Source organism: Vicia villosa, linkage group LG3, assembly GCF_029867415.1.
Source record: "Vicia villosa cultivar HV-30 ecotype Madison, WI linkage group LG3, Vvil1.0, whole genome shotgun sequence".
Classification (NCBI taxonomy): Eukaryota; Viridiplantae; Streptophyta; class Magnoliopsida; order Fabales; family Fabaceae; genus Vicia; species Vicia villosa.
In genome coordinates, this window is record NC_081182.1 from 46,128,409 (window position 1) to 46,139,948 (window position 11,540).

The following is an 11,540-nucleotide window of genomic DNA, read 5'->3' on the forward strand; positions in this document are numbered from 1 at the left end:
CGTTTCGGATTGCGGAAGTCGAAGAAGCGTTTGTTTCAACCCCGTTTGTGTCAATCCTCTCTCTCTATCTGATGGTATTCTTGGCGGCACCCACTGAGTGTTTGGCCAATCATAATAGGGGCTGAAGTTAGTTTTTTTTCAAGTACGATCTGGGAACAATTTTGACAGTATTACTCCGAAGGTGCTTTCAACCACGAGAGTTTCCCTTTTGTTTTCACAGGTTTGCTTTAATTTTTCAGAGTTGTTATTATTCTGAATTTTTTTTTATGGTTTAGCTTTCACGGCGTCACTGGGTCTCTATCTGATGGTATTCTTGGCGGCACCCACTGAGTGTTTGGTCAATCATAATAGGAGCTGAAGTTAGTTCTTCTTCAAGTACGATCTGGGAACAATTTTGACAGTATTACTCTGAAGGTGCTTTCAACCACGGGAGTTTCCCTTTTGTTTTCACAGGTTTGCTTTAATTTTTCAGAGTTGTTATTATTTTGAATTTTATTTTTTTATGGTTTAGTATTTTTTTTTTAATATTTAATTTTATTGAAGTGTGAATGTTTTGAAATCAGGAGTGAAATCTATTTCCATTGATCCCAATCAAAGGAAGATAATAGTTGTCGGTACTGTGAATCCTATGAAATCTATTTAGAGAAGGAAGAAGTACAGGAAAAATCAGAAGCGTCAGAATGCTGTTTGTTATTAACCTTTCAACATTAGGAATTCCCGCAGAGATCACATCACTAAAGTAATATAGGTTGTCCTCAATTTTATCTACAGCAGCCGTAACGGTAGCCTTTTAGTCTGGGCCTGGATTTCTGTCTCAGCAACCATAATATTTTATTATTATTATTATTATTATTATTATTATTATTATTATTATTATTATTATTATTATTAGGTTTGTATAATTAAGGTTTTTTTCCCATAAATTATTATTATTATTATTATTAGGTTTATGACATGTAGGTTTTATTCTCATGAATTAGTATTATTATTATTTATTATTATTAGGTTTGTATAATTAAGGTTTTATTCTCATGATGACACGTGGTTTAGATTGTTGTAAGGATGACATGTGGCTAGGGTTGCCATCATGACATCTTTACATTTATATTAAGTAGATTATTATTATTATTATTATTTATTATTATTATTAGGTTTGTATAATTAAGGTTTTATTCTCATGATGACACGTGGTTTAGATTGTTGTAAGGATGACATGTGGCTAGGGTTGCCATCATGACATCTTTACATTTATATTAAGTAGATAAATGCGGGATTTTTAAGGTGTTACACTAAGCATATATGACATCAACACATTCCTGCTTCAAAATCTTTTTTTTTGCTTTGAAAGTTTTTTTTGAATTTTTTGTCAAAATACTAAAAATCTTATTTTTATGGCAAGAGGTTGCAACTGCCTTCAAAGTTTGATTTATTTGGTACTAACTCTGATGTTAGTCATCATATTTTCTTGATTGCAGATTTTGCTAGACAACTATGCCATTGGTTTAGTTCTATTTTGCAAATGCAAGTCACGTATGATATTGACAAAATTCTTAATTTATGTAATTGTGGTTGATCTCAATAATGTAAAGAGGTTATGTTAGCCTGCATTGTTGATATTATTGATACAATTCAGTATTATACGAATAAAGCTTGGTTTAATGATAAGAGGACCAAGTTTCAAATAGTTGTGAAATCGTATTTGTGCTAGTGTTGTTTTAATTGAAAATGGAATTAGGGCCTTTGCTTCAACTTCTCTACAAAAACTTTGGATCCTAAAAATATTTTATGCCAAGGTTAACCCTTCCAAAATTTTAGTAGTTAAAGAACTGTATTGACACCCTCCTAAGGCCTATTAGATTAAGTGTAATATTGACAGACGTTGTTCTTGGTAGTCCAATTGTGATTGATTTGGTGGTATATTTCAGGATAGCTCTGCAATCAATCTTGATTGTTGTGTTGCGGTTTAGGTATTACTTATACTTTTTCATGCAAACGTTTTATTTCGGTGTGATAATGTCTATTGAAATTATTTATTTGAGAAGTTTATATTTGTTGGGGTTAGAGACGGACTCGCTAATAGTTGGTTAAATTGTTGGGGCTTGAGCAACCCGCGCGCAATTCCGAATCTGAAACAGCTGGCTCGTAAATATCATCCGGATGTTTTGTTCCTATCGGAGACTTTATCGAAAAAGCAGAAGCTAGAAAATATACGTGTATCGTTGAAGTTCGATTCTTGCTTGTCCGTTGATGTCGTAGGAAGGAGCGGAGGTCTGGCGGTGTTGTGTAAAGATACTGTTAAATGCAGCATTGTTAATTTTTCTAGGAACTATGTTAATTTGATGGTTGAAGATGAAGAGGAAGGGGAATGGCGGTTAACGTGTTACTATGGCTATCCGGAACGAAACCGGCAGCGTGAAGCGTGGGACATGTTACGTGAGCTTCGTGACTTGTCTACTGTGCCTTGGTGTATTATAGGTGATTTTAATGATTTACTCTCGCAACAAGATAAAATCGGTTTTCATCAACACCCCAACTGGTTGTGCGCGGGCTTTCGGGAGGCGGTTACCGATTGTAATTTAGTTGATATCCCACTGGAAGGTCATCCCTTCACTTGGATTAAAAGCAGGGGTACTGACCATGTGATTGAGGAGCGGCTGGACCGTGCTTTAGTTTCGCAGGACTGGTTATTCAAGTTCCCAGAGGTTAAACTTTTCAACTTACTAGCCTCTCACTCGGACCATAGTCCTATCCTGTTGCATTGTGATCCATGTCATCGAAAACGTCCCATCCGTTATTCTTTTAGATTTGAGAATGCTTGGCTTTCTAATGAAGAGTTGGATGAAGTGGTTAGGAAAGGTTGGGAGATAGAGGATAATGGAGATGTGTTGCACCGTATTAGTAATTGTGCAAAGGAGTTGTCCAGTTGGAACAAGACTGTTTTCACTCAGCAGAGACATAACTTGTCACTGCATTTTGCAGCCATGGAAGCGGCGAGAGCGGTGAATGATGAGGGAGCGGCAAGGAGATCTTTTGAGGCACAGCGAGAGTATAATAAAATCCTAGTCCGCGAGGAAATTTTCTGGAAACAAAGAGCTAAGATGCATTGGCTCCGGTTCGGCGATTCGAACTCTAAGTTTTTCCATAAATCCGCCATTGTAAGGAAGAACTTTAAAAGGATTGACTCCATCATGGATGAGACAGGTAGTGAAACTAAAGATCAAGCGGAGATATGTCGTATCGCCAAATCTTATTTCGAAGAACTATTTGAAGTTAAGCAGGGAGATTATGAACCTGTGTTGAATTATATTCAGCCGGTTATTTTGCGGGAGGATAATAGCAAGCTTATTTTACCTATCACCAAAGCTGAACTTTATGCAGCGCTTCTTCAAATGCACCCGGATAAATCACCGGGCCCTGATGGGTTTAATCCAGCTTTTTATCAACACTTTTGGAGCTTATGTGGTGAAGACATTTTCCAGGCAGCAATTTTGTGGCTTGATAGAGGTTTCTTTCCGCCGGAACTTAATGCGACAAACATATGTCTTATCCCCAAATGTGCTAATCCGAAAAATATGAAAGATCTTCGCCCCATTTCTCTCTGTAATGTCGTGTATAAGCTCATAGCCAAAGTGTTAGCTAATAGATTGAAACCATTGTTGGAGAGGTGTGTATCCGAAGAGCAGTCGGCCTTTGTGGAAGGGAGATCCATCCTTGATAACGCTATGGTGGCTACGGAAATTATTCATGCGTTAAAAAGGAAGACGAATGGTAACATAGCCAACTTGGCTTTAAAGATTGATATTAGTAAAGCTTACGATAGAGTTGATTGGGGTTTTCTTAGAGGCATCCTGCGTCGTATGGGGTTTGATGAGAAGTGGATCCATTGGCTTTTAATGTGTGTTACTTCGGTGCATTATTCTGTTCTTGTTAACTCGGATAGAGTCGGGCCTATTATTCCAGGAAGAGGGTTGAGACAAGGCGACCCTTTATCACCATATCTGTTCATCCTTGTATCTGAAGGGCTTTCTACTCTTATTAGAGGCGCTGTTTCCCGTGGTGATCTTCATGGAGCTCGTGTTTGCAGGGGGCACCAAGTGTGTCCCACTTGCTTTTTGCTGACGATTGTTTTTTGTTTTGCAGGGCAAATCTGGTGGAGGTGTCAAACCTTATGAAGATTCTCAATACTTATGCCGAGGCGACAAGCCAAGTGATCAACCTTACCAAATCTGAAGTGTTTTTTAATCGTAACTTGAGTGGTCCAGCTCAGGAGGACTTGGCCAAATTGATGGGGGTGCGACATGTTTTGGGTACAGGGACTTATTTGGGTCTACCTTCCATGATTGGTAGAAGTAAGAAGGCGGTGTTCTCTTTTATTAAGAATCGAATATGGAAACGTATAAACTCTTGGAGCGGCCGTTCTTTATCAAAAGCAGGGAAAGAGGTTATGATTAAATCCGTTCTGCAGTCGATTCCAGCCTACATTATGAGTATCTATTTAATCCCGGATGGGGTGGTGAAGGATATTGAAAAAATGCTTAACTCTTTTTGGTGGGGGGGTGGCCGTAATAATAAGGGTATTCGGTGGTTAGCGTGGGAGAGGATGACTATGATGAAGTGTGAGGGAGGATTGGGATTTAGAGAGTTTAAAGCCTTTAATATGACTATGGTAGCAAAACAAGGTTGGAATATTTTGGCGAAACCCACTTCCCTCGTTGCAAGAATTTTCAAAGCTAGGTACTTTCCAAGATCATCTTTTCTTGATTCAAAAGTTGGTAACAATCCGAGCTATGTGTGGAGGAGTTTGTGGAGGGCTAAGGATGTGCTTAAGATTGGTAGTAGGTGGAGCATAGGTGAAGGTAGTAACATTACGGTTATGAATGATCCGTAGCTTCGTGAGAAAGAAAGTTGGTGGACATGTGGTCCACAATTACAAGGTGTGTATACTCTGTGTGTTAAAGATCTTCTTCTTCCTAATGTTAAACAATGGGATGTGGGTAAGGTAAATTTGCTTTTCGATCATGTGGTGGCTGAAGCCATTCTTAGAGTTCCCCTAGGGAGGAGGTTGTGGAAGATAGGTTGGTGTGGCAAGAGGAAAGGAATGGTGAGTATAGTGTGAAATCGGGTTATAGACTTTGGAGAGGGATGCAAAGTAGTAATCATTGTAATGATAGGGAGGGTAACTGGAAGAATGTTTGGAACATCTTAGTGCCATCTAGAGCTAAGCATTTGTTATGGCGTATTTGTCGGGGCTGCCTTCCAACCCGTACTAATTTGCAACAACATCATGTTCCGTGTTCGTCTCTTTGCCCGTGGTGTGATATTGAAGTAGAAGATGAGTGGCATGTCTTTTTTGGTTGCATTTCAACTTTCCAAAGTTGGCGGGCAGCAGGTTTGTCAGCTCTTATAGACTCTCGTATTCATTCTTTTCACGATGCTAAGTCGCTTATATTTGATGTGTGTAGTCGAGAGGATCGTCGGGATGCCGGGAGATTTGCTATGGTACTTGAATCCCTTTGGAGGAGTAGGAATAATGTGGTTTGGCAAGATGATCGAGAAGATGCTATAAGAATTGGTTTGCAAGCCTATCACAATTGATATGATTGGTTCCTAGCTAGAAAGGACCATAATGGGTGTACTACTAATAATTTTCCGCTTACTTGGATCCCGCCTTTGGTTGATCAGGTGAAGTGTAATGTTGATGCAGGTTTTAATAATAATGTTGTTACTACTAACAGAGGTTGGTGCTTTTGGGATCATTTGGGTAGATTTATCAGAGCTGGTTCTGCGTGGGATTTAGGCCTTTATTCGGTCTTTGAAGCCGAAGCCATCGCGTTGAAGGAAGCTATATGCTATCTCCCTCCAGTTCTCCCATGTTACCTTTGAAAGTGATTGTCAATTTGTCGTCAATTCTATCTACTCTAAGCATGTTGGTTTTTCCGAGTTTAGTTTTATTATCAAGTCTATCCAGAACATTTTATATTTATTTCCGAATGTCATACCCCAAAATTTGCCCACACTATCAAAAAATTCAAAACTATTTGAAAATTGGATTTTTATGAAATTTTGGGTTCATTCACATTGACATCCTGAATTTTATAAATATTCGATTTAAAGTCTATTTTTAAAATATAATAGTTTACTATTAAATTGTTATATTTTAGTAAATAGCGAAATGTTGATTGATGCTTCATAAACTTTCAATTGGCTTTTTATTTCGAATAAATAATATAGCACAATTGGTAAGGAAGCATGGGTTGTAGGTACAAGGTCTCGGGTTCGAATCCCACTTCCAACATTTTTCCTTTATTTGTTTCTAACTTTACTTCTAATTTTATTTTAAATAAATCACAAAAAAAAATAAGTTTTTCTTTTTAATCATTTAATTTTAATTCTCGTTTTTTAATTAAGTTTTTTTTAGAATATTCATTTTTTTTACTTATATTCAAAATAATTAAAAAAAAAACCTGTTTTTAATATTTAAATATTATTTTCGTAATTATTATTTATTAATTTTTTTTTCTTTATTCATATTTTATTCACGAAAAATCCAAAAAAAAATCATAAAATATTTTAAAAATCCAAATCTCTTTTTATTTATTTTATTTTTACTCAGAGTAAATTTTTTGTTTTTTCTAGTACTTTTTTATTTTTTGATTTAGTGTTGATATTATTATTTCTACTATTAAAATCAAAACAAATTTAAATAAAGAGTAGCGCTTTTTTCTTTAAGATTCTAGAAACAAAATCAAACTTATTCATTAGTCTTAAACCTCCTTCAAAGACCATGTCTCTCATGTTTTAGAAAGTTTTCAAAAAATTTTAGGAAATAATCTCTCACTTTTATGATCATCAAAGCATTGTTCTTTCCATCATTTCCCACTCTTCTCCTCTATATAAAGGCAACAACATCCATTCACAGGGGGGACACACGTAAAAACCAACACTCAACCTCCACGATACCTGTTTTTTTTTTCTATACAAAAACTTTTCTTTTTAGAATCAAACCTTTTTTCTAGTCACTAGAACTCAAAACAAATTTACCTTACAGACTCTTCCACTCATTCTCACTTCACCAAACAAAAATTCTTATCACTAAAAAAACTATTTTCTAACAGACCCGAACCATCCCTCATTGTTTCACCATATCTCAACCAATTCCATGTTTCTTCAGTGTCCATAAAAATATTGTACATACTATACACACCATAAATTACATCATCAACCATGACGTTCATATGATTCAATTGTCATCACCACTTAATTCATACCAACTCTCACTTTATGCAAAGTCATTACTAATTATCATACTAACATCTCATTAATATTTGTAAAGAGTATTTTTACAGGAAAAATAGAAGCAGATCCAACACCGTACAACCGGTTGGTGTCCAGCCGCCGTGCAGGAATCGTGCTCGCATAATCATCATCCGTAGAATCCTTCGTGACTGCCGCAAACATCACCGCTAGCCACCGTTCAAATTCCGCACCAGATCCCAGCGCCTATTATTTATTTGTTTTTTTTTTGCTGTTTTTTGTTTTTTTGCTTTGTTTTAATTTCTTTTATGTTTGTTTTATTTTATTTTATTTTGATTAAACTAACCAACCAAAAATCACTAAAAAGATTTAAAATCAAAATTAACCCTTTTATTTTTTATCAATAATAAAAGAAAAAGATAAATAATTAGATTTAAATTTAAATTAGGTTTGGTTTTATAAATTAGTTTAGTATCTAATATTAATCATTTAGTTTTAATTAAAATTATAATTAGGAGTAAAATTGGTATTGGCTTAATTTTAAATATTTTCTTTTACAAATTCAAAATCATTCTCGATTTCTTCTCTCATCTCAAAAACCCGTGTATGTCGCATGTTTGATTTAACTTATTTATTTTGTTTAAGATCTTAGAATGTATATAGGTCAAAGTATGTAAAAATCATAGTGAATTTATTTACTTTCCCGCACTTTTAATTTCCGCAATTTTTGTTATTATTGTGTTAGATGTATGCTAATTAGGATGTGTATGGCAAGACTAAAAACAAATCATAGTTAACTTTAACTCAAGATTGAATATAATCGAAACCAACACACTTGCACGCACTCACCCTTAGGGTACGCCCCTCTTGGTTGCCTTCGATTAAAAGGTCGTGTCCCTCGAATGTAGAGGTACCAATTAGCAAAGTCCCTCGATTAAAAATCAATGTAAAGATCATAAGTCCCTCGATGACCCACGATGTTGCCTCGGTAATATGATCTAGTCCCTCGAGCGGTTGCCTACGAAACAATGATTATCCCTTCGAATATTGCTAAAGGTGCCTCTACCTGTTGCCTTCAAACGACCTCGATGACCCTTCGATGACCCGCACGTCCAATATAACAAGGACTACCTACTCCTATATAGTATGGATAGTCCTGGGAACTTTAAAAATTACAGAAAAAGACCAATCAATTAGGGTAGTGCTCTTAAACTGCCTAGCTCAATAAAAACATCTTTTCAATACTATTTCAAAAAACTAAGGCTACGCATTTACGCTAAAGTCCTTATGCTCCTTTCAAAACAAAGAAACAAACAAACATGAGCTAAGCAAGTTAAGAGCCCGTAGATAACTACGGATGAAAAGGGTGCTTACACCTTCCCTTTTCATAACTTACCCCCCGAGCCCGTTTCTTTTTAAAAGAGGTCTTTTTCTGTACTTTTTACCTTTCCTAACATTGGACAAAATAAAAGTCGGTGGCGACTCATGCTCACCGCAACATTGTTGCATATAAAAATAAAAGTCAGTTCACCGAGTTACACCGAACTTTGAGGTAAAGTTCATTAAGCGCCAAGCGAATTCGGTTTCCCATAACTTAGCGAAGGCGACCAATTCTTGGTCTAGGCGTAATATCCTTAATATGGTACCTCCTTGTATTTTTTAATGTTTGATGAATGAAAGATGCTAAGTCTGTTTATGTCAAAAAAAATTGTATTGAGATTATTAAGAAGATGACTTTCATTATCTCTCACATTTATAGTAAAGAGAATCAATATATCGATTATAATGTTAATATTAATTTACACATGTTAATATTAATTTACACATTCAGAACACTCCATGGCAGGGATATTATCCCTACTAATATTTTTCAATTTTTTAAAAAAATAAATATGATTTATTTGAGTATAGATTCTGTTAGTATGTTTTACGAGTACTGCACCCTTCTTTTCTTCACCAATTTTTTTAATGGTTTACTTGTAAAGGTTTTTAAAGAGACAAGTACTAACTCCTACTTGAGTTTTGGCTAAATCCTTCCTAGTTCTTTGTTTTTTTCTCCATTTTTAATGGTATTGTAAGAAGATTTACTTTCTAAGTTGAGTTAAAGGGTTCCAGCATATCTAAAATGTGTTTGATTCTCTTAATTTTCTATCTTCTTTTGCTTTATAAAAAAAAAAACAGAGTCAAATAAGTTAGTGTAAAATGTCATCACAACTCATAACCCTCACCTTTTAATGTGACTAGGGGTGCTCGCGGTGCAGTTTGGGCGGTTTTGACGAAAAAAATCATCCGAACCGCAAGAGAAAAAATAGTGCGGTTTGGTTTGGTTCGGTTGGCTTTTAAAAAAAATCCGAACCAAACCAAACCAAACTAATGCGGTTTGGTTCGGTTCGGTTGGTTCGGTTTTTTACAAATATTTTATTGAGCCGACATACACATATATATGACAACATAATTTTATATTTAGACATTCATACACTAACAAATAACAACAAAACTCGTCATATTTTGACAACGATTTTTCATTTAATATGTAAAAATTAAATTAGACAAAAGGGGAATATTAAACATAAAATAATAGCATAAAACAATATAAAAATTATTATAATGAACAAAAAAATAGAAGAGACGAAAGATTAGTGAAGGTGAAAAAGAAAAAGAAAAAGTGTTGAGAGATTAGAGAAGAAGATGTGCGATAAAAATGAAACTGAAATACGGAATATTTACATAAAAATGAGAAGGTGAAAAAGAAAGAATATAGGAGAGTAAAGATTATAGAAGAAGAGGGAAGATGTATGTGGCAAAGAAGGTGAAATAATGTTATTAGAGATTTGAGAAGATCGGGACTGAAATTATATGTGTAAGGATGAGAAAATTGTTCGTAATCATAAGGCTAATGTATAATAGGTTTAATTTTGGGTTGGATGTGAGTTAAGTAAAATTTAGGTTGTAACATAATGCGGTTTGATTCGGTTTACAAAATACAAACCGCAAACCGAACCGAACCGTGCGGTTTTGTTAAAAAATGACCCAAACTAATCCGAACCAAATGCGGTTTTTTGCGGTTTCGGTTTGGTTTGGTTTGGTTTGCGGTTTTCTATTGGGTTGGTTTGGTTTTGAGCACCCCTAAATGTGACTGTCCCGCCCGTTTTTTATGTAGATTTTTACAAATACGTAAATTAACATATATTTTGACATCTTTGACTTAAAAGGTGTAGTACCTACAGGTTTAACCCACTCCGCCCTTACTTTTTTTCAGGACGGAACAAGGTTTTAGACCTGCACCCTTAACTATGTCCGTCCCGTCCTTTTTTTTTTTTGGCGTGCATTTATAGGAATAGTTCCAGGCCAAATCAAATCAGAAAAAATATATGTATCACTGTGTCTATAAAATGAGTGATAATTCAGTGACGGAGTCACAAAAGTTATGAAGTTTGGACAAAATTTTAAAGACCACAAATTCACATTTGATATGATATATAAATAATCATCAATCAAAAATAAAAGATACTCATCATTTTGTTAATAAAAATATAATCTCCTTCACGAGTTCAAGCACCCGGCGTAGCCTTTCATCCAACTACCCTAAGAATTTCATAGAACTTCGCCGCACCCGGCGTGAGTACCAGTTCATTTCCATACACATCTCTTTCACTATTATATTACAAGTATATGACAGTGGTAATGTTATTGAATCTCTCCTGACACAACCTGTAAATATTCATGGTCTTCCACCTAGCTAGCACAGCGCCAATTGTAATATAATATAGGTGTGCAAGTGCTAACTTCCACCCACCCACTAATTTTTTTTCTCTCTAAATTAACAAGTTACACCAATGTGCATTTCAAAATTTTCTAATATACAACTAACTAATTTACACATAATGAATGTAATTTAATAAACTCATATAGGACTATATAGAGGATTTTGTTGAAAGAGATTAATATAAAGTTTGATCTTGATCAAGGATTGTTTCATCTAGGGATCCAACTTACTCTTTTTCATCTACCATATTCTTAGACTAGTATATCTCAATCACATTCTTCATATGAAAGCTCTTTGGATTTGAACAAATATAGACAATGCATGAAAAACTATATCCATAAGGTACTACTAGTACATACATGAATATATACTTGGAAATATATTCAACACAGTCATCAACAATGAAAACTATGGAAGAATTAGTCTGGTTAACTGTGTAATTAACTTAAGAATTAATCTACTTAAGTTGACTGTAATTTAATGAGTAAAAAAGAAAGGGAATTCATAAAGAAGGAACTAA